This window comes from Triticum dicoccoides, chromosome 6B (genome assembly GCF_002162155.2).
Source record: "Triticum dicoccoides isolate Atlit2015 ecotype Zavitan chromosome 6B, WEW_v2.0, whole genome shotgun sequence".
Classification (NCBI taxonomy): Eukaryota; Viridiplantae; Streptophyta; class Magnoliopsida; order Poales; family Poaceae; genus Triticum; species Triticum dicoccoides.
The window spans coordinates 225,930,632-225,952,511 of NC_041391.1; the positions used below are offsets into that span (position 1 = coordinate 225,930,632).

General features: G+C 41.0%; 1 long non-coding RNA gene across 1 annotated transcript; it reads right to left on the reverse strand.

The window, feature by feature from the left end:
* Positions 1-5,027: 5,027 nt before the first annotated feature.
* On the reverse strand, positions 5,028-6,263 carry LOC119325936. Its single transcript, XR_005157745.1, has 2 exons — positions 5,956-6,263; positions 5,028-5,075 (listed from the first exon to the last, which is right to left on the reverse strand). It is a non-coding gene; the product is annotated as an uncharacterized LOC119325936 (long non-coding RNA).
* Positions 6,264-21,880: the final 15,617 nt, after the last annotated feature.

Below are 21,880 nucleotides of genomic sequence, written 5' to 3' on the forward strand. Positions count from 1 at the left end.
ATCAAAATGTTCTAAGTCAACTAAATCAACTAGCCTACTAAGTCAACTAAATTATATCAACTAAATCAAAATGTTGCATATGAGCAGGAGGAGGGAGAAGGAGGGCGACTCGAGGAGGGAGAAGAGAGTAGGATGGAGGAGGAAGGCAGAGCGAGGAGGGGCCGGCCGGCGCGGCCAGTTGAGGGAGGACGGAGGAGGAAGGCGGAGCGAGGAGGGGCCGGCCGGCACGGCCAGTTGAGGGAGGACGGAGGAGGAAGGCAGAGCGAGGAGGGGCTGGCCAGCGGCGAGTGGAGAGGGAGGACGGAGGAGGAGGCCGGTACCGAGTCCAGCAAGGAGGAGGAGGTGACGGCGCGCGGCACAGACGGAGAAGGGGCGACGGGGGCGCGCGGCGCAGACGGATCGGAGAGGATTTTGAGTGGCTGTGTGTGTGAGTGGATCCGAAGGGAGGAGATGAGGGAGATGAATGGCTTAGCAGTAGCGCTCTTCAGGAAAAGACGCTACTGCTAAGCTATCTAGCAGCAGCGCCTTTCACAGTAAGGCACTACTGCTATGTGTCAGCATGCAAAAATAGACTTTGTTCAATATATCAAAAACACATTGATCATCAACGATCTCTTTGTGTACAATCTGATTTGACAATATGAGTCCTCACCGGTTTAGGAACAGGTGAAGACTCATATTGCAGCCACAAATTCTAGAGTTCAATGAAGATCAAGTGCTTGTCAAAGTGTGAGAAATAACATATTTAAGGTGGTAGAAACTCTCTTCACGGAGCGAGGTGGGACTAAATTTTTGTAGAAAACTTAGCAGTAGCGCTTATCCGAAAAATGCGCTGCTACTATGCCACGTAGCAGTAGCGCGCATCACGCTAACGCGTTGCTGCTATAACTAGCCTCGCGGCGGCCTCGTAGGAATTATAGCAGCAGCGCGTCTTTCGGGTGACGCGCTACTGCTATATTTGTCCCAGCAGCGAGTTTCGTCTGTACGCGCTACTGCTAGTTAGCAGCAGCGAGTTATTTTGAAGCGCGCTGCTGATAAGATTCTGTGTATAGGCTTTTCCCTAGTAGTGTGAGTCTGCTTTATTGTCTCGCGTTTTCGTTTCTTCTTCTTCTTACTAGGACCAACCTCCTCTTCAGCAAAGATTGGAGGTTCATCTTCCATTTCCTCATCACTGTCAACAGTTTTTAGATCTGGAATAGGGTCCAGGAGAGGAGGAGCCTCAGCTCCTCCATCATCAGCTTTGGGCTTCTTGAACTTGTTGCAGCAAAACTGTTGTTTTACCAATACATTAGTGTGGGGTGTCCGCCTAGAGGTGTTCATCTTGACAGAGAAACCCATCTGTAGTGCATAGCTGTTGTAGTGATCCTTAGCAATTTGAAGGCTGTCAAACCTCATGCCAACATAGGGTTCCATAGGTTGAGAACCAGCCTCATCCTCTCCTTCTTCTCCTTGCACAGCTCCGTCAACAGCGCCAACTCCTAGATCAGTCCTGGTTGGACCAGGAACATTTGCCACGGTTCCCATGTCATCAAGAGTATGGCTCTCTGACTACAAAGACACCACTACAGGGGCACCACGAGTTGATGACTGGCCTGCCACATTGTCATGGCTCATAGGGTTACCACCACGACTTGCCTGCGTGTAGTAAATGATACGTCTCCAACGTATCTATAATTTTTTATTGTTCCATGCTATTATATTACCCCTTTTGGATGTTTATGGGCTTTATTTTACACATTTATTTCATTTTTGGGACTAACCTACTAACCAGAGGCCCAGCCCATATTGCTGTTTTTTTTGCCTATTTCAGTATTTCGAAGAAAAGGAATATCAAACGGAGTCCAAACGGAATGAAACCTTCGGGAGCGTGATTTTTGGAACAAACGTGATCCGGAGAGCTTGAAGTGCAAGTCAAGAAGCTTCGAGGGCCCACGAGATAGGGGGCCGCGCCCCCTATAGGGTGCGCCCCCTGTCTTGTGGGCCCCTCAGGCGGCCACCGACGCACTTCTTCCTCCTATACATAACTACGTACCCCGAAAACATCCAGGAGCACCACAAAACACAATTTCCACCGCCGTAACCTTCTGTATCCGCGAGATCCCATCTTGGAGCCTTCGCCGGCACTCTGCCGGAGGGGGAATCAACCACGGAGGGCCTCTACATCAACATCCTTGCCCCTCCGATGAGTTGTGAGTAGTTTACCACAGACCTACGGGTCCATAGTTATTAGCTAGATGGCTTCTTCTCTCTTTTTGGATCTCAATACAATGTTCTCCCCCTCTCTTGTGGAGATCTATTCGATGTAAACTCTTTTTGCGGTGTGTTTGTCGAGATTCGATGAATTGTGGGTTTATGATCAAGTTTATCTATGAATAATATTTGAATCTTCTCTGAATTCTTTTATGTATGATTGAGTTATCTTTGCAAGTCTCTTCGAATTATCAGTTTGGTTTGGCCTACTAGATTGGTTTTTCTTGCCATGGGAGAAGTGCTTAGCTTTGGGTTCAATCTTGCGGTGTCCTTATCCAGTGACAGAAAGGGTTGCAAGGCACGTATTGTATTGTTGCCATCGAGGATAACAAGATGGGGTTTATATCATATTGCACGTGTTTATCCCTCTACATCATGTCATCGTGCTTAATGCGTTACTCTGTTCTTATGAACTTAATACTCTAGATGCAGGCAGGAGTTGGTCGATGTGTGGAGTAATAGTAGTATATGTAGGCAGGAGTCGGTCTACTTGTTATGGACGTGATGCCTATATACATGATCATGCCTAGATAATCTCATAACTATGCGCTTTTCTATCAATTGCTCGACAGTAATTTGTTCACCCATCGTAATACTTATGCTATCTTGAGAGAAGCCTCTAGTGAAACCTATGGCCCCCGGGTCTATCTCTTATCATATTTGCTTTCAATCTACCTTTATTTGCATCTTTACTTTTTGCATCTATCTTATAAAATACCAAAAATATATTTATCTTATCATACTATCTTTATTAGATCTCACTTTCGCAAGTGGCCGTGAAGGGATTGACAACCCCTTTATTGTGTTGGTTGCGAGTTCTTAGTTTGTTTGTGTAGGTGCGTGGGACTTTTGAGGAGCCTCCTACTGGATTGATACCTTGGTTCTCAAAACTGAGGGAAATACTTGCGCTACACTTTGCTGCATCATCCTCTCCTCTTCGAGGAAAACCAACGCAAGCTCAAGACGTAGTAGTAAACATATCACCCATTTTCTGTCCAATTTCCTTGTGCTATGCTGGGTTGCTGATGATCCATATCATGAGGAAGCTCATTGAGATCAGGAGGCAACTCATTGAGATCAAGCATTTTTTTTCCTTTTTTGGATGCTGCCACACACTCCCTGCACATATAAAAAAGAGGAAAGTGATCTCATCAGTTGTTAACCACAGAAAAGAGTGTTTCAAACAACCTACTTAGTAAATAGGCGGTTGCACACCATTTTATGACAATCTTAGTTCCAAAAGCAACATGACTGTAGCATAATCTTTATTATAACAGTTATGCATTTTTTTGTTTGCACAGAGTTGTTATGTTAGTTGCACAGTTTGCAGTAAATAGCTAGCAAGAACATGACTTCTTTTTACTGCAGAGTTTTCTGACTTTTTCCCTCTGTTTGTTGCAATAATCTGCAGGTTTTTTTTTTGGCAAGGAGATCTTTCAGATTTTTCTGCACATAATTTGATGTTACATTTGAGACGGAAAATCTAGGTGAAAGACGAAAGAAGAATTGGATGACAGATTATAGTTATATGTTTTCATCGCCGTTTATGTTTTTACTTCTGGTATATTGAACATATTTTTACACTATAGCTTTGCAATAGGTGTAAGACTGGAATATATGTGTGGGACAAGATTATATGCCTGAATATTTTAATATGGTTTGTGGCTTCATTAGCTATGGACAAAAGTTCTTGTGTTTTTGCTATCGTACTATAAATTTCTGGTTTTCGCTAGAATAGATGTCTCAATTGCCAGGATGCATTTTTTCAGTTGACCAGCATACATATTCAGTTGGACAGTCAATGTGTTTCGTTGACTAGAATAGAAGTCTCAGTTGGCCAGGATGCATTATTTCAGTTTTGGCCAACATGCATGTTCATTTGGATAGTGGAACACCCCAACCGACACAGCGCTTGGAATATTACCACATAACACCTTCCAAATGAAAACATGCCCTCAAAAGAATTTCGGCAGAGTTTCCTCTATTTCTAAGGACACCCACGACATGCAATTCATATAGTATATATATCGCAAAGAACTAGCACCGGTGTAAAGCACAAGGCTACAATACCATAACCGAGAACATCCTCGGTAACTTTAGGCGATAGCGTTAGTCTTAAGGGGAAATTAGCTAAGCCATACAGACCAAGAGGGTATCTCTCCAATTCAAGATGAACCACCACAGGTAGTAAAGTACAACTATACTAGGTTCTCAAAACACGGTCCTAAAGGACAATAGGTGTGAGTTCCGTGAAGTGAAAACGGTGAAGATGCTACTCCCAAGACTCCCATGCATGTCGTCCTCAGGATTTACCTAAAACAAATAAGCAACAAGGATGAGTACAAAGACTCAGCAAGTACATCCATGAATAGTAAGCATTACACATGTCAAGATACCAAATCTCTATTAAGCACCATACACTCATCAGCAATCAACACTTGTATTCATGCCCTACGTGCCTACATGCTCATCTCATTTCATTGCGTATACCGGTATCGCTCGAGTCCACTCACTCCAACTTGTGGAGGTTGCCTCCACAGTAGGTCGCAACCCAACAATGGAGGTCTCAATGTGCCTACCCAAGGTAGGGAACTCTTTCTTTCACGATCATCATGTATGCAAATATGCAAATGCAAGCAAAGAACTTGAATCAACATGTCTTTGTCATCGTCATCTCCATCACAATAAACATCATAGACATGGACGAATATTAAGATACAAAAGAAGTGCAGAGGATATGCAACGTCGTTATCCTGTCATGAACTTGCCTCAACCGCGGGGCACAACTTGTGGGTTAAAGGATCCTGAACCAGAAGTACCAACACCTGTAAGCAGGCATATATCACAACCAATACAAAAACATGGACTTAACTTCTAAGCATATATAATTCAGCTTCGCTCCTACGCATAAGACCCCAGTGCATATCAATCAACATTGATGAAATCTGAGAATATATACTTGCTCCTCTACCCAAGTCCATACATTAAAATTCTGTCCAACATAGTACAGCCCACCTTGATAACTTCATAGGTTTTAATATACCAAACAAAATATAATAAATGATATGTGTTTAATCATCTACAGAACAGCATCTACAAATATCATGTTATAACTTTATTTTAATTCCACATTTAACAGGTCCTAATCTCCCAAATGAAAATACTGTATGCAGAAAACTGTATTTCTGGACAGCAAACCAAATAGACGGCTGCTCTCAAACCGTACATCCAAACGAGGCAATTAAGTACTCCACGGAAACCTTAGAACATGCTTTACAAATCATATGTAGAGCCCAACTCAAAATTCTAAGCATAACTATCCCGTTTTTCACCTAGAAGCTGGCTGTCCAGATCTGACAGTTCAGTTCTTGTGTAGTTTATGTGCAGTATTAACCGAACCAAGTTCAGTTTACAAGGAGAGATACCCAACGCTCCAGATTTTACATGGAAGCAATCAACACCTCGCAAAAATATAGATGGGCTATCATCCCCAATTGATTTGGTTAATCAAAGGAACTAACAAAGAGAAGGTCCAGCCTGGGTGTCAATACCAAATAGCTAAAAGCATGGAGATCACCAATGAATTTGCAAATTGGTTCAGGAATCCCTTTCCAAATCCCGAATCTAATTCTAAACTATCAACTGCTACCCAAATCCCTAATTATGACCTAGGAGGCACCATAGAAAAGGAGAACTGGGACGTACTGCTAGCGACACGACGCCCAGCAGCCACCCCTGCTCGGCAACGACCACGGAGAGGAGATGCGTCGGGGAGAGCAGCAACCTCGCGGCTCACGGCGGCGGCAACCACCACCAGCAGCAGCGACGGCAGCAACCTCTGTTGGGAAGACCAGAGGAAGGCTTTGGTGAGGGGTAACAGGAGAGAAACAGGATTTGGGCGCAGCGTACAGCGGCGCAAGGAGCGACCGATGGCTACGCCAAGTCTGACTGGGCCTTGAGCCCATATAGGATTTTCTTTCCTCTCGTTTTGGAAGGCTTAAAGAGCTAAAATCTGCTATTTAGTCAAAAGCACCACATGGGCCAACTGGTATTCAGCCTACTACTGAGAGGTCCAAGGTTCAAATGCCAACACGCCTCTTCCATTTATTTCCCATAGTCTCTCTCTCTCTCATTTTCCTTTTCCTATTTTATATCATAGTCTACAAATATCGACTTTATCTTATTCATCTATATATTTAAGCATATTGGCACAATCAATTAGCAAAAGAAATCTGGGGCATTACAGATAGTTAATGTGTTCAGTTGGCTAGAATAGATGTTTCAGTTGGCCAGGATACATTTTTTCAGTTTTGGCCAACATGCATGTTTAGTTGGCTAGAAAACATGTTCTTATTGCACATATACTACATGTTTTCTAAAGTGTCCACTCACAAATATCCAGTGCATGTGGGATACAATGCATGTTTTAGTCATGTTTTAATTGGCCAGAGAACTTGTCTTAGTTGGCTTGTTTAACACATCCAGGCGGTAGAAGCTTGCTTGGCATGCATCATATTCAGTAAAGTTGGTCTCAAACCATGTTTAATGTGCAACTAGGCAGCTGTGCAACAAAACCTAAATGACTTGTGTTTAGTTGCACAACCCAGGAAATAGTAGGCTTCCACCCATGGTTAGTTGCATAGTAATTCGTGGTAGTTGTTTTCAGTTGCAATATGTCATTCATGGGGGGGAGGGGGTGGAGGGTGGTGTGATGTGCCAGATTCACCTCTTTTTTGAAGCAACTTCTCCATGGATTTGTGCTAGATCCATGGAGAAGAGGGTTTACATATGCCTACATATATGCAGTAGAAGAAAGTGGGAAGTGAAGAGGGGCAGAGGGGGCTTACCTACTTGATGCTGCTGCCTGGTATGGCTTTGAACACCCTGCCCTTAGATCTTCTTTTTTGAAGCAGCTCCTTCTTCTACTTTGGGGCTCCCATGGCGGCTGTGTAGGAGGAGGAAGAAGGGCCGGGGGCGATTCTGTTGGGTCTCCTTCTGGCGTGCAGAAGAAGAAGAAGGCAGCGTGGGAGGGGCTGGGGCGAGCGGGCGTGGGGGCGAGCTAGGGACAGCTGGCCACGTGGGGGGGGGGGTTCTGTTCGATCGGTCGATTTGGTGGCCGCTCAATCGGTCGGGATGGTGGCCCCTTACTTTTCTGTTTCGCGGGGGACAGGGGTTACCTTTTTCGGCCGGCCGCTCGATCGCGCTAGTGGGCAGTCGGCCGCCCACTAGACGCGTCCTTTGTGTAATAAGCCGACACCGCCGAAAGCCTTAGATAGCAGCCGTCCACCTGTAGCCCACGTAGCGAACACCCTCCGCGAACAACAGCTCGCCAAGTGGCATCTAGCCACAATTTAACGTTTCTAGAAAAAACCCGTTTTGAGTTTTAGATCCAAATTTGTTTTTGTTGTATCTTTACTTCTACAACTCCGATTTTGATAATTCTTTTTGCTACGGATTCACAAAAATCCTATCTATCCCGTGGGCCCAACGAAAAAAAAAATTTTTTTTTTTAAATTTCGAGTTCAAACAGATTTGTTACAAACACTAGATTGCTAATAACTTTTATTTAAAACTAGCTTTTTGATTTATACTTTTTGCTAGTGATCACTTGATCTTTTGTCTAAACAGCTGGCTTTTTAAAATTAGTTTTTGTTTATTTTAAAATAGGATTTTAGGCAAAACAGTACTGTTTTACATAGCTTAGTGTTATTTTCTTTTTCCTTAGTATTTAAATGTTTAAATTAGAACTTTTCATCACTTTTGACAAAATTAGTTTTGTTTCTGTTATTGAACAGTAGACAATTTTATTCTTCTTTTAAAAATTTATTTTATTTAGTTTTGTATGAAAACTTGTTTAGGTCATTGTTAGTGTTTCATAAAAGCTTTTTATTTGTTTCTTTTGGCATTTAAAATTTTATGAAAAATACTTTCTGTTAACTTAATTGTTTTACTTTTTATTTTCTGTTAATTTATTACTTTAGTATTTTGTTGTTAAGTTTTTACTTAGTGCAAAACTATATTAGATGTTTGTAGCAAAGTCATAGTTCTTCGTTAGTAGTTTTTCTTTCTAGTTTTATTTGAAGCTTCCTTTGAATTTGTTTGAGTTTTGTTATTGAGATTTCTTGGTTGTTTGAATTGTTATTTTGATTGCTAGAAGTTGCTTGCTAGAATGACTGCTTATGTGAATGCTATGTTTGACTTGTATAGATTTTTCTTCGAAGCTTGCTAGAATGAGTGCTTATGTGAATGCTATGTTTGACTTGTATAGATTTTTCTTCGAAGAGTGACGAATAGTTCTATCAAGTTTTGTGAGAGCGTTATATCTTCATCAAGTAACCAGGCAAGTTCACTTTGACCATGCTTTCATACCTTTGTTTTTATTGCATTTAGGAGCATCTTTGTAACAACCCTCCAGTAGTGATATTGAATTCTTGTAGTTGAGTAGTATGCATGAGGTAGGAACCCATCATCCCGTTACCAAGCCCGGGACGTTATTTATTTTAATGCTACGCTATAGTAGACGGGATTTGGTATGAGTGCACGAGAGCGGTGTGAAGAAGTAGGACTCTACATCAATGACGACAACTCCATGATGGCATATGCAAGGACTGCATCTTCAAGGCCTCAAGACGTGAAGGACGGTTGACGGGCACCCTGGAGCAACCAGTGGATGGCCGGGATGCATGGAGAAGCGCCATGACATCTTGCGGAAAGCTTCACCCAGACTCAAAGAGACGGAAGAATACTTCATGCCAGGAAGCTTACCTGTGCAACCGCAAGTCACTATGGGCTCTGGCTCGGTTGACCTTAGTTGTGACTCTGGCTGGGACGATGCTAGCAGATGTAGAACTACGATAGGATTGGATGAGCACCGGACAGTGGTCGGGGAAACTCTTTGGAAAACCATGTTTCGGTCATCGTTCTCAAAGACTCTGAAGTACGAGAACGTAAAAAAGAGGGATCTAATCTTGCGGGTAAAGTGTACAAACCTCTGCAGAGGGTTTAAACCTAATTGATTAGCCGTGTCCTCGGTTACGGACAATTTGAGCATCTGGACTTGGATCTATCTCGAAACTCTCAACACCAGATTGATAACATAATTGTGGGCAACTTTTGATGATTTGGGCTATGAGACATCGGTTGGCGGAACCATGTCATGATAGAAAAACTCCATAGTACAGACTCATGATATTCTTTTGTTGTAGGGAAAAATAAACCAGCTTTTACGCAAAACAAAACTCGAACACAGAGCCATAAAGCCATATTGCATATAGTATAGTTTATCATTTGTTTTTCTTATAGTGATCTTGCCAGTACATCCAATGTACTGACATACATGGCTGCAACATATTATGTTGCAGGATTATTTCTACGATGAGTAAAAGTTACGATACAGGGTTACGGTCTACACTCAACCTGCCGATGGCGTTGATGGGACTCCACACCCGATTACTTGTTTCCGCTGAGACTTATGAGGTATATATCAGTTTTATGTTACTTATACATGTGATTGCACTTTGATATATACACTGATGTACTGGGTGTGCCAGCATACTGATCCAGGGATGGCATGGATACACAGAGGCTTGACCGTCTGAGGTTGGGTAGCTACATAAAAGCATGATGCAAAATGGACATATTAACTCCCCCAAGCTTAGACCTCGCTTGTCCTCAAGCGGAAGCCGAAATCAAAAATATTTCCACATGTTTAGAGATAGAGGTGTCGATAAAATAAAATACGGACATGAGGGCATCATGATCATTCTTAGAACAACACACACATATATATATATATATATATATATATATATATTGTCATATGATTTTTTATGCTAAAATAACAATCTATTTACAATGTAAAGTATGAATCAGAAACTTCATTGAAAACTAGCTACTATAATCTTAGTCATTGAAGCAATTACAATTTATCATAACATCGGAAAGAGTCAATATAAGAGCTTTTCAGCAAATTCACATACTCAACTATCATTTAATCTTTCACAATTGCTAACACTCACGCAATACTTATGGGTATGAAGTTTTAATCGGACACAGAGAAAGATAGGGGCTTATAGTTTCGCCTCCCAACATTTTACCTCAAGGGTAATGTCAACAATAATACTTTATGAAAACCTACATCCAACTGGGTTTATATATCATGATCTTTCCAACACACAGTGCTTGCCAAAGGATAAAGTATAAAAAGGAAAGGTGCAGATCACCATGACTCTTGTATAAGGTAGAAGACAAAAAAAAAGATAGGCCCTTCGCAGAGGGAAGCAGAGGTTGTCATGTGCTTTTATGGTTGGATGCACAAAATCTTAATGCAAAAGAACATCACTTTATATTGCCACTTGTGATAAGGACCTTTATTATGCAATCCGTCGCTTTTATTTCTTCCATATCACAAGCTCGTATAAAGCTTATTTTCTCCACACTAATAGATCATACATATTTAGAGAGCAATTTTTATTGCTTGCAACTATGACAACTTACTTGAAGAATCTTACTCAATCCATAAGTAGATATTGTGGACTCTCATGTCAAAACTGGGTTTCAGGATATTTGGAAGAACAAGTAGTATCTCTACTTGGTGCAAAGAAATTGGCTAGCATGAGGAGGAAATGCTACATGTTGGATGATCCATGACAATATAATTTCTTTCGGATATAAGAAAACATAACCCATTACGTTGTGTTCCTTGTCCAACATCAACTTTTTAGTATGTCATATTTTAAAGAGTGCTCACAATCATAAAAGATGTCCAAGATAGTATATTTATATGTGAAAACCTCTCTTTATTACTTCCTATTAATTGCAACGATGACCAAAACTATGTTTGTCAACTCTCAACAACTTTTATTCATCATACGGTTTATATGTGAAGTCATTACTCTCCATAAGATCAATATGATATTTTTATTTCTTTCTATTCTTTCTTTTTCATTTATTCCCTGAAGATCATAGCAAGATAGCAAAGCCCTCAACTCAAAACTAATCTTTATTATATATAGATCACGAACTCGATTACATAGATAGGGATCAACACAAACACTCAAAGCTAGATCATACTAAACTTTATTCTACTAGATCAAGATATAACCAAAAGGATCGAACTAAGAAAAACGGTAAATATAGAAGTGTGATGGTGATACGGTATCGGGGCACCTCCCCCAAGCTTGGCAGTTGCCAAGGGGAGTGCCCATACCCATGTATTTATGTCTCTTTCTTCGGATGTGGTGATGATGGAGTTGTTGATAATGTAGGCTTGTCGTCCATCTTCCAAGGCATAGGCTCACCATCATAGAAGGATGATCGAGTCTCCGGGATCCTCAAATCTGCAGCCAAACTCATCCTCTTGAATCTATATTCATATTCACAATTTTGGTTTTGCAGGTCATAGATCTGGGCTTGGAGGTGCTCGATCTTCTCGTGAAGCTTGAAAATGGTCTCCCCAATGTTCTTGGCATCCAGCTTGTGGTTGTTGGTGAACTCCGCGATCATCATGTGGTTGGCGTTGAGTCCGCGTTCCACCATCCCCTGGCACTTGAAAACTTGTTGCTCCATTGCTTCGAGTCTTGTCTCCATGCTTCCGGTCCTCCTTGGCCCCTCAACATCGAGGATGTGCAGCACCCCTCACGCATCTCAATGGTTTGAGGGTGTTCCAGCACCTCAACGAGGTAGGGGTTGATGACCTTCTCGAAAAACTTGTCCTTGGGGGCGCTTGAAGACATCATGGTGATCTAGATCCGTCAGAAAAACAACTCGAAACAAAAGTAGAGGATTTTGTCGTGGTACGGTGGTCAAAACCTTCGGGAGATTATATAATGAATTTTACTGACCAAAAGAAGTATCGTGCAAGAAAATGGAGTCTGAAGGGCACACGAGGTGCCCACGAGGTGTCCGGACTACTTCTTATTTTCCTATTTTCTTAAATATTCCAAAACGGAGAAAAATTGCTATTAGAACTGTTTTGGTGTTAGTTTACTTGCCGTACCATATACCTATTTCTTTTCAGAGTCTGAAACGTTCTAGAAAGTGTCCCTTATGTACTCCTCCGGGGTTATGGTGTCAATAACATTGGTTTCAACATTTATGGGATTACCTGAGATATAATGTTTGATTGTTTGACCGTTCACCACCTTTGGATTTGTGTCTTCGAAGGTGTTGATTTTTATGGCACCGGAACGATATACTTCCTCGATAACGTAAGGACCTTCCCATTTAGAGAGAAGCTTTCCTACAAAAAATCTTAAACGAGAGTTGTATAGTAAAACATAATCACCTACATTAAACTCATGCTTTTGTATCCTTTTGTCATGCCATCTTTTTACTTTTTCTTTAAACAGTTTGGCTTTCTCATAGGCCTGGGTTCTCCATTCATAAAGTGAGCTAATGTCAAATAGCCTCTTCTCACCGGCAAGTTTGAAATCATAATTGAGCTCTTTAATAGCCCAATATGCCCTATGTTCAAGTTCGAGAGGTAAGTGACATGCTTTTCCATAAACCATTTTATATGGAAACATACCCATAGGATTTTTATATGCAGTTCTATAGGCCCATAATGCATCATCAAGTTTCTCGGACCAATTCTTTCTAGATCTATTAATAATCTTTTGAAAAATGAATTTAATCTCGCTATTACTCAATTCTACTTCACCACTAGACTGTGGATGGTATGGAGATGCAATTCTATGATTAACATCGTACTTAGCAAGCATTTTACGAAAAGCACCATGAATAAAATGTGAACCACCATCAGTCATTAAGTATCTAGGGACTCCAAACCTTGGAAAAATAACTTCTTTAAGCATCTTAATAGAAGTGTTCTGATCAGCACTACTAGTTGGAATAGCTTCTACCCACTTAGTAACATAATCAACAACACTAAAATATGCGTATACCCAATAGAGGAAGGAAAAGGTCCCATATAATCAAAGCCCCAAACATCAAATGGTTCAATAACAAGTGAATAGTTCATAGACATTTCTTGACGTCTACTAATATTAGCAATTCTTTGACATTCATCACAAGACAAGACAAACTTACGGGCATATTTGAAGAGAGTAGGCCAATAAAAACCGGATTGCAATACCTTATGTGCAGTTCTATCTCCAGCGTGGTGTCCTCCATATGCCTCAGAGTGGCACTTCCATAGGATCTGTTCTTGTTCATGCTCAAGTACACAACGTCTAATAACACCATCTACTCCTTCTTTATAAAGGTGTGGGTCATCCAAAAAGTAATGTCTTAAATCTTAGAAAACTTTTTCTTTTGCTGGTATGTGAAACTAGGTGGTATAAATTTAGCAACAATATAATTAGCATAACCAACATACCATGGAGCAGTATGAGAAGCATTTATGATAGCCAATTGTTCATCAGGAAAGCTATCATCAATAGGTAGTGGGTCATCAAGAACATTTTCTAACCTAGACAAGTTGTCTGAAACGGGGTTCTCAGCTCCCTTTCTATCAATAATATGCAAATCAAATTCTTGTAGCAAGAGAACCCATCTAATAAGTCTAGGTTTAACATCTTTCTTTTCCATAAGGTATTTAATAGCAGCATGATCAGTGTGAATAGTTACTTTGGAATCAACAATATAAGGTCTGAACTTATCACAAGCAAATACAACTGCTAAAAATTCTTTTTTAGTGGTAGCATAATTTCTCTAGGCACTATCTAGAGTTTTACTAGCATATTGGATAACATTTAATTTCTTATCAACTCTTTGTCCTAGAACAACACCTACAACATAATCACTAGCATCACACATGATTTCAAAGGGTAAATTCCAATCAGGTGGCTGAACAATAGGTGCAGAAATCAAGGCTTTCTTAAGTATTTCAAATGCTTCTACACAATCATCATCAAAGACAAAAGGAACATCTTATTTTAAGAGATTAGTCAGAGGCCTAGAAATTTTTGAGAAGTCTTTAATGAACCTCCTATAAAAACCGACATGACCAAGGAAACTTCTTATGCCTTTGATGTCCTTGGGACACGACATCTTTTCAATAGCATCAACTTTAGCTTTATCAACTTTAATACCTCTTCCAGAAATCTTATACCCCAAGACAATACCTTCATTAACCATAAAGTGGCACTTCTTCCAATTCAATATAAGATTAGTTTCTTCACATCTCTGCAAGACTCGATCAAGGTTGCTTAAGCAATCATCAAAAGAAGTTCCATACACGGAGAAATCATTCATGAAAACCTCAGCAATCTTTTCACAAAATCAGAGAATATAGCAGTCATACATCTTTGAAAGGTAGCAGGTGCATTACATAAATCAAAAGGCATACGTCTATAAGCAAAGGTAGTGAAAGGGCAAGTAAAAGTGGTCTTATCCTAATCCTCTTTTGACACAGGTATTTGAGAGAAACCAGAATAACCGTCTAGAAAGCAAAAATGTGTATTTTTGGATAATCTTTCTAGCATTTGATCAATAAAAGGTAAAGGGTAATAATATTTTCTAGTAGCTTTATTTAATTTGCGGAAATCAATTACCATTCTATAACGTGTAACAATTCTTTGTGGGATCAATTCATCTTTATCATTAGGAACAACAGTAATACCTCCCTTCTTAGGGACATAATGGACAGGACTTACACACTGACTATCAGCAACAGGATAAATTATACCTGCCTCCAGAAGCTTTAGTATTTTATTTCTTACCACTTTTTCATCTTAGGATTTAATCGTCATTGGTGATCAACAACTGGTTTAGCGTCTTTCTCCAATTTTATTTTGTGCTGGCATAGAGTGGGACTAATGCCCTTAAGATCATCAAGAGTATATCCAATAGCAGCACGGTGCTTCTTCAGAGTTTTCAATAATTTCTCTTCTTCCTGCTCTGAAAGGTCAGCACTAATAATAACAGGATATATCTTCTTTTCATCAAGATAAGCATATTTAAGAGTATCAGGTAATGGTTTAAGCTCAAACACGGGATCACCCTTGGGTGGAGGAGGATCCCCTAGGATTTCAACAGGCAAGTCGTGTTTCAAAATAGGTCCCTGTTTAAAGAATACTTCATCTATTTCCCTTCTTTCATTCATAAACATATCAATTTCATGGTCTAGCAAATATTGTTCTAAAGGATCATTAGGAGGCACGACAATAGAAGCGAGACCAATAATGTCATCTTTACTAGGCAATTCTTTATCATGGGGTTGTCTATGGAATTTAGCAAAATTAAAATCATGAGACATGTCCCCTAAACCAACAGTAACAATATCATTTTCGCAATCTATCTTAGCATTAACAGTATTCAAGAAGGGTCTACCAAATATAATGGGACAAAAGTCATCTTGTGGGGAACCAAGAACAAGAAAATCAGTAGGATATTTAACTTTCCCACACAAGACTTCAACATCTCTAACAATCCCAATTGGTGAAATAGTATATCTATTAGCAAGCTTAATTGTAACATCAATATCTTCTATCTCAGCAAATGCAATATCATGCATAATTTCTTTGTATAAGGAATGAGGTATTGCACTTGCACTAGCACCCATATCACATAAGCCATGGTAACAATGATCTCCTATTTTAATAGAAACAACATGCATGCCAACAACAGGTCTATGTTCATTTTTAGTATCGGGTCTAGCAATTCTAGCAGCTTCATCACAGAAGTAAATAACAGGCCCATCAATATTATCGGCCAAGAGATCCTTAACCATAGCAATACTAGGTTCAACTTTAATTTGATCAGGGGGTGTAGGTGTTCTAACATTACTCTTACGAACCACAGTTGAAGCTTTAGCATGATCCTTTATTCTAACAGGGAAAGGTGGTTTCTCAATGTAAGCGGTAGGAACAATAGGATCAACATTATAAGTGATAGTCTTTTCTTAAACTTTAATAGGTTCTACTACTTTTACTTCAATGGGAGGATGATATTTAAACCACTTCTCCTTAGGGAGATCAACATGAGTAGCAAATGATTCACAAAAAGAAGGTACTATATCAGAGTCAAGTCCATACTTAGTGCTAAATTCACGAAAAGCATCGGTATCCATAAAAGATTTAACACAACCAAACTTAGGTGTTATACCTGCCCCCCTACCTTCCTCGAGTTCCCAATCTTCAGAGTTGCGTTTAATTCTTTCCAATAAATCCTATCTGAACTCAATAGTCTTCATCATAAAAGAACCTGTACAAGAAATATCGACCATGGAGCGATTATTGAGAGAAAGACGAGCATACTTTTTTTGAATAATAATTTCTCTTGAGAGCTCCTGATTGGGGCATGAATATAACATTGACTTAAGCCTCCCCCAAGATTGAGCAATACTTTCTCCTTTGCGAGGCCAAAAATTATATATATAATTACGATCACGATGAACCAGATGCATAGGATAAAACTTCTGATGAAATTCCAATTTCAATCGGTTGTAGTTCCATGATCCAATATCATCACATAGCCTAAACCATGTCAATGCCTTTCCCTTCAAAGATAAAGGGAAGACCTTCTTCTTGATAACATCCTCGGGCATACCCGCAAGCTTAAATAATCCACAAACTTCATCCACATAGATTAGGTGCATATCGGGATGCAATGTTCCATCTCCTGTAAAAGGATTAGCTAGCAGTTTCTCTATCATACCCGAAGGAATTTCAAAGTAAACATTTTCAGGAGGTTCAGTAGGTTGATGAGCAACTCTTTGCTCTACTGGTCGGGGTGAAGATACCCCGAACAAGCCCCTCAAAGGATTATTTTCCATAGTAACAAGTGACAGTAAATTTCAGCACACTATATAAATTTTTCCTTACCAAATTCCACCTACCACATCATTCCAAGGCTGGAAGTTCATTTTCCTGGAGGAACTCAAGCTTCTAAGATTAGGAATGAAGCAGAAACATGAGAGACAATTCTCTGGTTGGCTAGAAGCCCTATTGTAATTGTAATTTTTGTACTTCTCCTAGGCTGTTCCTTATAGTTTTGTTCTTTCCTTTCTTAGTTTTCTTTCTTCTTCTTTTTTTATTTTATTTTAAGGCTTATCTCAAGCCTATTAGACTTTTTTGTTGAACTTTGTTCTCATTATTTATAAAAATTGCAGTGGGGTTTTACCCTACTGTTTATAGTCAAAAAGAATTCCACCTACCAAAGGCGCATCACTCCCCGACAACAGCGCCATAAAAGAGTCTTGATGATCCACAAGTATAGGGGATCTATTTAGTCCTTTCGATAAGTATGAGTGTCAAACCCAACGAGGAGCAGAAGGAAATGACAAGCGATTTTCAGTAAGGTATTCTCTTCAAGCACTGAAATTATCGGTAACACATAGTTTTGTGATAAGGTAATTTGTAACGGGTAACAAGTAACAAAAGTAACAAGGTGCAGCAATATGGCCCAATCCTTTTTGTAGCAAATGAAAAGCCTGGACAAACTCTTATATAAAGGAAAGTGCTCTCAAGGACACATGGGAATTATCGTCAAGCTAGTTTTCATCATGCTCATATGATTCATGTTCGGTACTTTGATAATTTGATATGTGGGTGGACCGGTGATTGGGTACTGCCCTTCCTTGGACAAGCATCCCACTTATGATTAACCCCTATCGCAAGCATACGCAACTATGAAAGAAGAATTAAGGTAAACCTAACCATAGCATGACACATATGGATCCAAATCAGCCCCTTACGAAGCAACGCATAAACTAGGGTTTAAGCTTCTGTCACTCTAGCAACCCATCATCTACTTATTACTTCCCAATGCCTTCCCCTAGATCCAAACAATGGTGAAGTGTCATGTAGTCGACGATCACATAACACCACTAGAGGAAAGACAACATACATCTCATCAAAATATCAAACGAATACGAAATTCACATGACTACTTATAACAAGACTTCTCCCATGTCCTCAGGAACAAACGTAACTACTCACAAATCATGTTCATGTTCATAATCAGAGGGGTATTAATATGCATAAAGGATCTGAACATATGATCTTCCACTGAATAAACCAACTAGCATCAACTACAAGGGGTAATCAACACTACTAGCAACCCACAGGTACTAATCTAAGGTTTTGAGACAAAGATCGGATACAAAAGATGAACTAGGGTTTGAGAGGAGATGGTGCTGGTGAAGATGTTGATGGAGATTGACCCCCTCCCAATGAGAGGATCGATGGTGATGACGATGGTGACGATATCCCCCTCCCGGAGGGATCTTTCCCCGGCAGAACAGCTCCGCCGGAGCCCTAGATTGGTTCCGCCCAGGTTCCGCCTTGAGACGGCTGTGCTTCGTCTCGAAAGCTTCCTTATGATTTTTTCCAGGTCAAAAGACACCTTATACCAGAAGATGGGCATCAGGGGACTTCCAAGTGGCCCACGAGGCAGGGGGGCACGCCTAGGGGGTAGGGCCCCCACCCTCGTGGACAGTGGGTGGCCCCCCTCTGGTGCTTTCTTTGCCCAATATTTTTAATATATTCCAAAACTACTTTCGTGGAGTTTTAGGACTTTTGGACTTGTGCAGAATGGTCTCTAATATTTGCTCATTTTCCAGCCCAAAATTCCAGCTGCCGACATTCTCCCTCTTCATGTAAACCTTGTAAAATAAGAGAGAAAAGGCATAAGTATTGTGACATAATGTGTAGTAACAACCCATAATGCAATAAATATCGATATAAAAACATGATGCAAAATGGACGTATCACTTGTTTGGTATCGTAATAAGTTCCCAAACTATATATTTTCTAATTGAGTTTAGCCTTTTTTGCATTTCTCCCATTGATGGAAAATTTTGAGCCTTCTTAAGATATTTCAGTTATTCCTCCAAAATTTAGAGTGACTTCCCCCAAATCATCACATATCAATTATATAGAGATGATACTCGAAGCCAATTCCTCTCACTTACCCTAAGCATGTTAGTGTTTGGAGTTTTACTTTTTTGAACATAGCTTGGAGTTTTACTTGTTGTTTCCTTTGGGACCAAGTTTATGTTTGAGTATGATTGCCAATAATTCCACCCTTGATTGTAATTTTTTTTATTGTGTTCCTACCTTCCACTAGTTTGATCCACTAGAATAGCCATTAAAAAATTCTTGGTGTGTGCTTTGTAGTAATTGAGAATTCTACCAAAATAAAAAGATTTCCTTCCAGTCTACAAACTATAAGGAGTGACTGTTCTAGGTGATGAATGATATAAGGGTGTGTTTGGTTGTAGAACCAAATAGTATGGAATGGAATGGTTCCATTCCATTAGAATGGAATGGTTCTGTCTCCGTGTTTGGTAGAGGTAATGAGATGGAACGGAATGGCCCATCTCAGCATTTGGTTAGAGGAGTAGAATGCAATATGTATCAGTCAAATTTGATAAGCATTATTATTTTATGTACTAATACTACCAATAAACTTCATTTAGCAACTATTAAATACAAAGAATTGTTTGGTTAGAGGAGTTGGAGTATCGCTCAAATCGCTCATCCCCTCTCACAAATCAATCCAAACCAATGGTTGTTGGACCTAAACAGAAGGAAGATCCAAGCTAAAAGAACCAAGCTAGCAGGGAATCTAAACAAATCAAATCCAAAGAATTGTTGATCGCCTTCAGTCTCTCACAAGCTGCACGACGCTCCTACCTCATGATGATGCAAGCCTCTGATGCTATCTCTTTCTCACCGGCCACCAAGACAGGAATAAAGACACGGATGGGGATGCTCATCGGCTGCTGACTGAGCACTGGAGACGGCGTCCGTCTTCCTGGACGCGAGTCACGCACCCTCTGGTGTCACCTGTGTCGGCCGCCATCGTCTGCCGCGTGAGCACCAGCCGCGAGCCACGCGCCCTCGAGTGTAACCCGGGCCAGCAGTCATCGCCCCTCTCTCCACCAGCCGCCAAAGAACCCGCCGCCGCGTCAGAGAGGGAGAGAGGTACATTGTTCGCCGAAGTATCAGATCGAGAGATGGTGGTGGCACTGGATTTGGGAGGGTGTGTGCGAGTCTTGGAAGGAGAAGGAAATTCCCGTTCCGTCCGGTCCACTCGATCTGGAGGTATGCCTCGGTTCCGCATAAAGAGGGAATATGTCGTTCCCTCGGACTGGTGGGTTCCCATTCCTTCAACATACCTTAGCCTGCAAGTGGGATCACCGGCGGGCCTCCCATGTCACGCTCCATATGTCCACATGATTATGTGGGATTAAGTTTTTTTAGGGGTAATCCGAGCTTTATTGACGATCAAAAATCATAGTTTCTGGGATACATCTCGGATCATGAGAATGGCCTAGCCACACATGGCATCCTGTCCCTAAAGACTAAACAAATTTTGCTGGACTATGTGCCCCAACATTCGACTCGCGACTTTCATAAATAAAATTACACATAAAATGAGATGCTCTATTCTAAATCTTCTTGATCAAGCTCCATATCTTCCTTGGTTGCCTGTATTTATGTCACTCGCTACTTGCCTGGAGTTAGATGCTATAACCATCTGCAGAATGTTCAGGACTTCCGCCAAAGAGAATGCTTCCCTGCATGCGATCGCCTCAACTGTAGCTGCATCAAAGACGCCTTGTTTAACCAGCAACTGTGATCCCCCGATTCAATCGTACACTAGTCATGCACGCAAATGTGTACGATCAAGATCAGGGACTCACGGGAAGATATCACAATACAACTCTAAAAGTAAAATAAGTCATTCAAGCATCATATTACAAGCCAGGAGCCTCGAGGGCTCGAATACAAGTGCTCGAACATAAACGAGTCAGCGGAAGAAACAATATCCGAGTACAGACATAAGTTAAACAAGTTGCCATAAGATGGCTAGCACAAACTGGGATACATATCGAAAGAGGCACATGCCTCCTGCCTGGGATCCTCCTAAACCACTCCTTGTCATCGGCGGCCTGAACGTAGTAGTAGGCACCCTCGGTGTAGTAGGGGTCGTCGTTGACGGTGGCGTTTGGCTCCTGGGCTCCAACATCTGTTTGCGCCGTCCGAGAAGAAGAGGAAAAGAGGGGAAAAGAGGGAGCAAAGCAACCGCGAGTACTCATCCAAAGTACTCGCTAGCAAGGATCTACACTACATATGCATGGGTATATGTGTAAAGAGGCAATGTTGGTGGACTGAACTGCAGAATGCCAGAATAAGAGGGGGATAGCTAGTCCTATCGAAGACTACGCTTCTGGCAGCCTCCCTCTTGCAGCATGTAGAATAGAGTAGATTGAAGTTCACCAAGTATCATCGCATAGCATAATCCTACCCGGTGATCCTCTCATCACCCTGTGGGAAAGCGATCACTGGGATATCTCTGGAACTTGTCTAGGCGTATTTTATTAAGTATCTGATTCTAGTTGTCATAAGGTCAAGGTAAAACTCCGTGTCGTCCTTTTACCGAGCGACACGACTATTCGAATAGATAAACTTCCCTGCAGGGGTGCACCACATAACCCAACACATTCGATCCCTCTGGCCGGACACACTTTCCTGGGTCATGCCAGGCCTCGGAATATAAACACGTCGCGGCCCTACCTAGGCACAACAGAGAGGTCAGGACGCCAGTCTAAATCCTATGCGCGCAGGGGTCTGGGCCCATCTCCCATTGCACACCTGCATGTTGCGAGGGCGGCCGGTGAGCATACCTAGCAACGTCCATTACAAAGGAAGTTGCATTA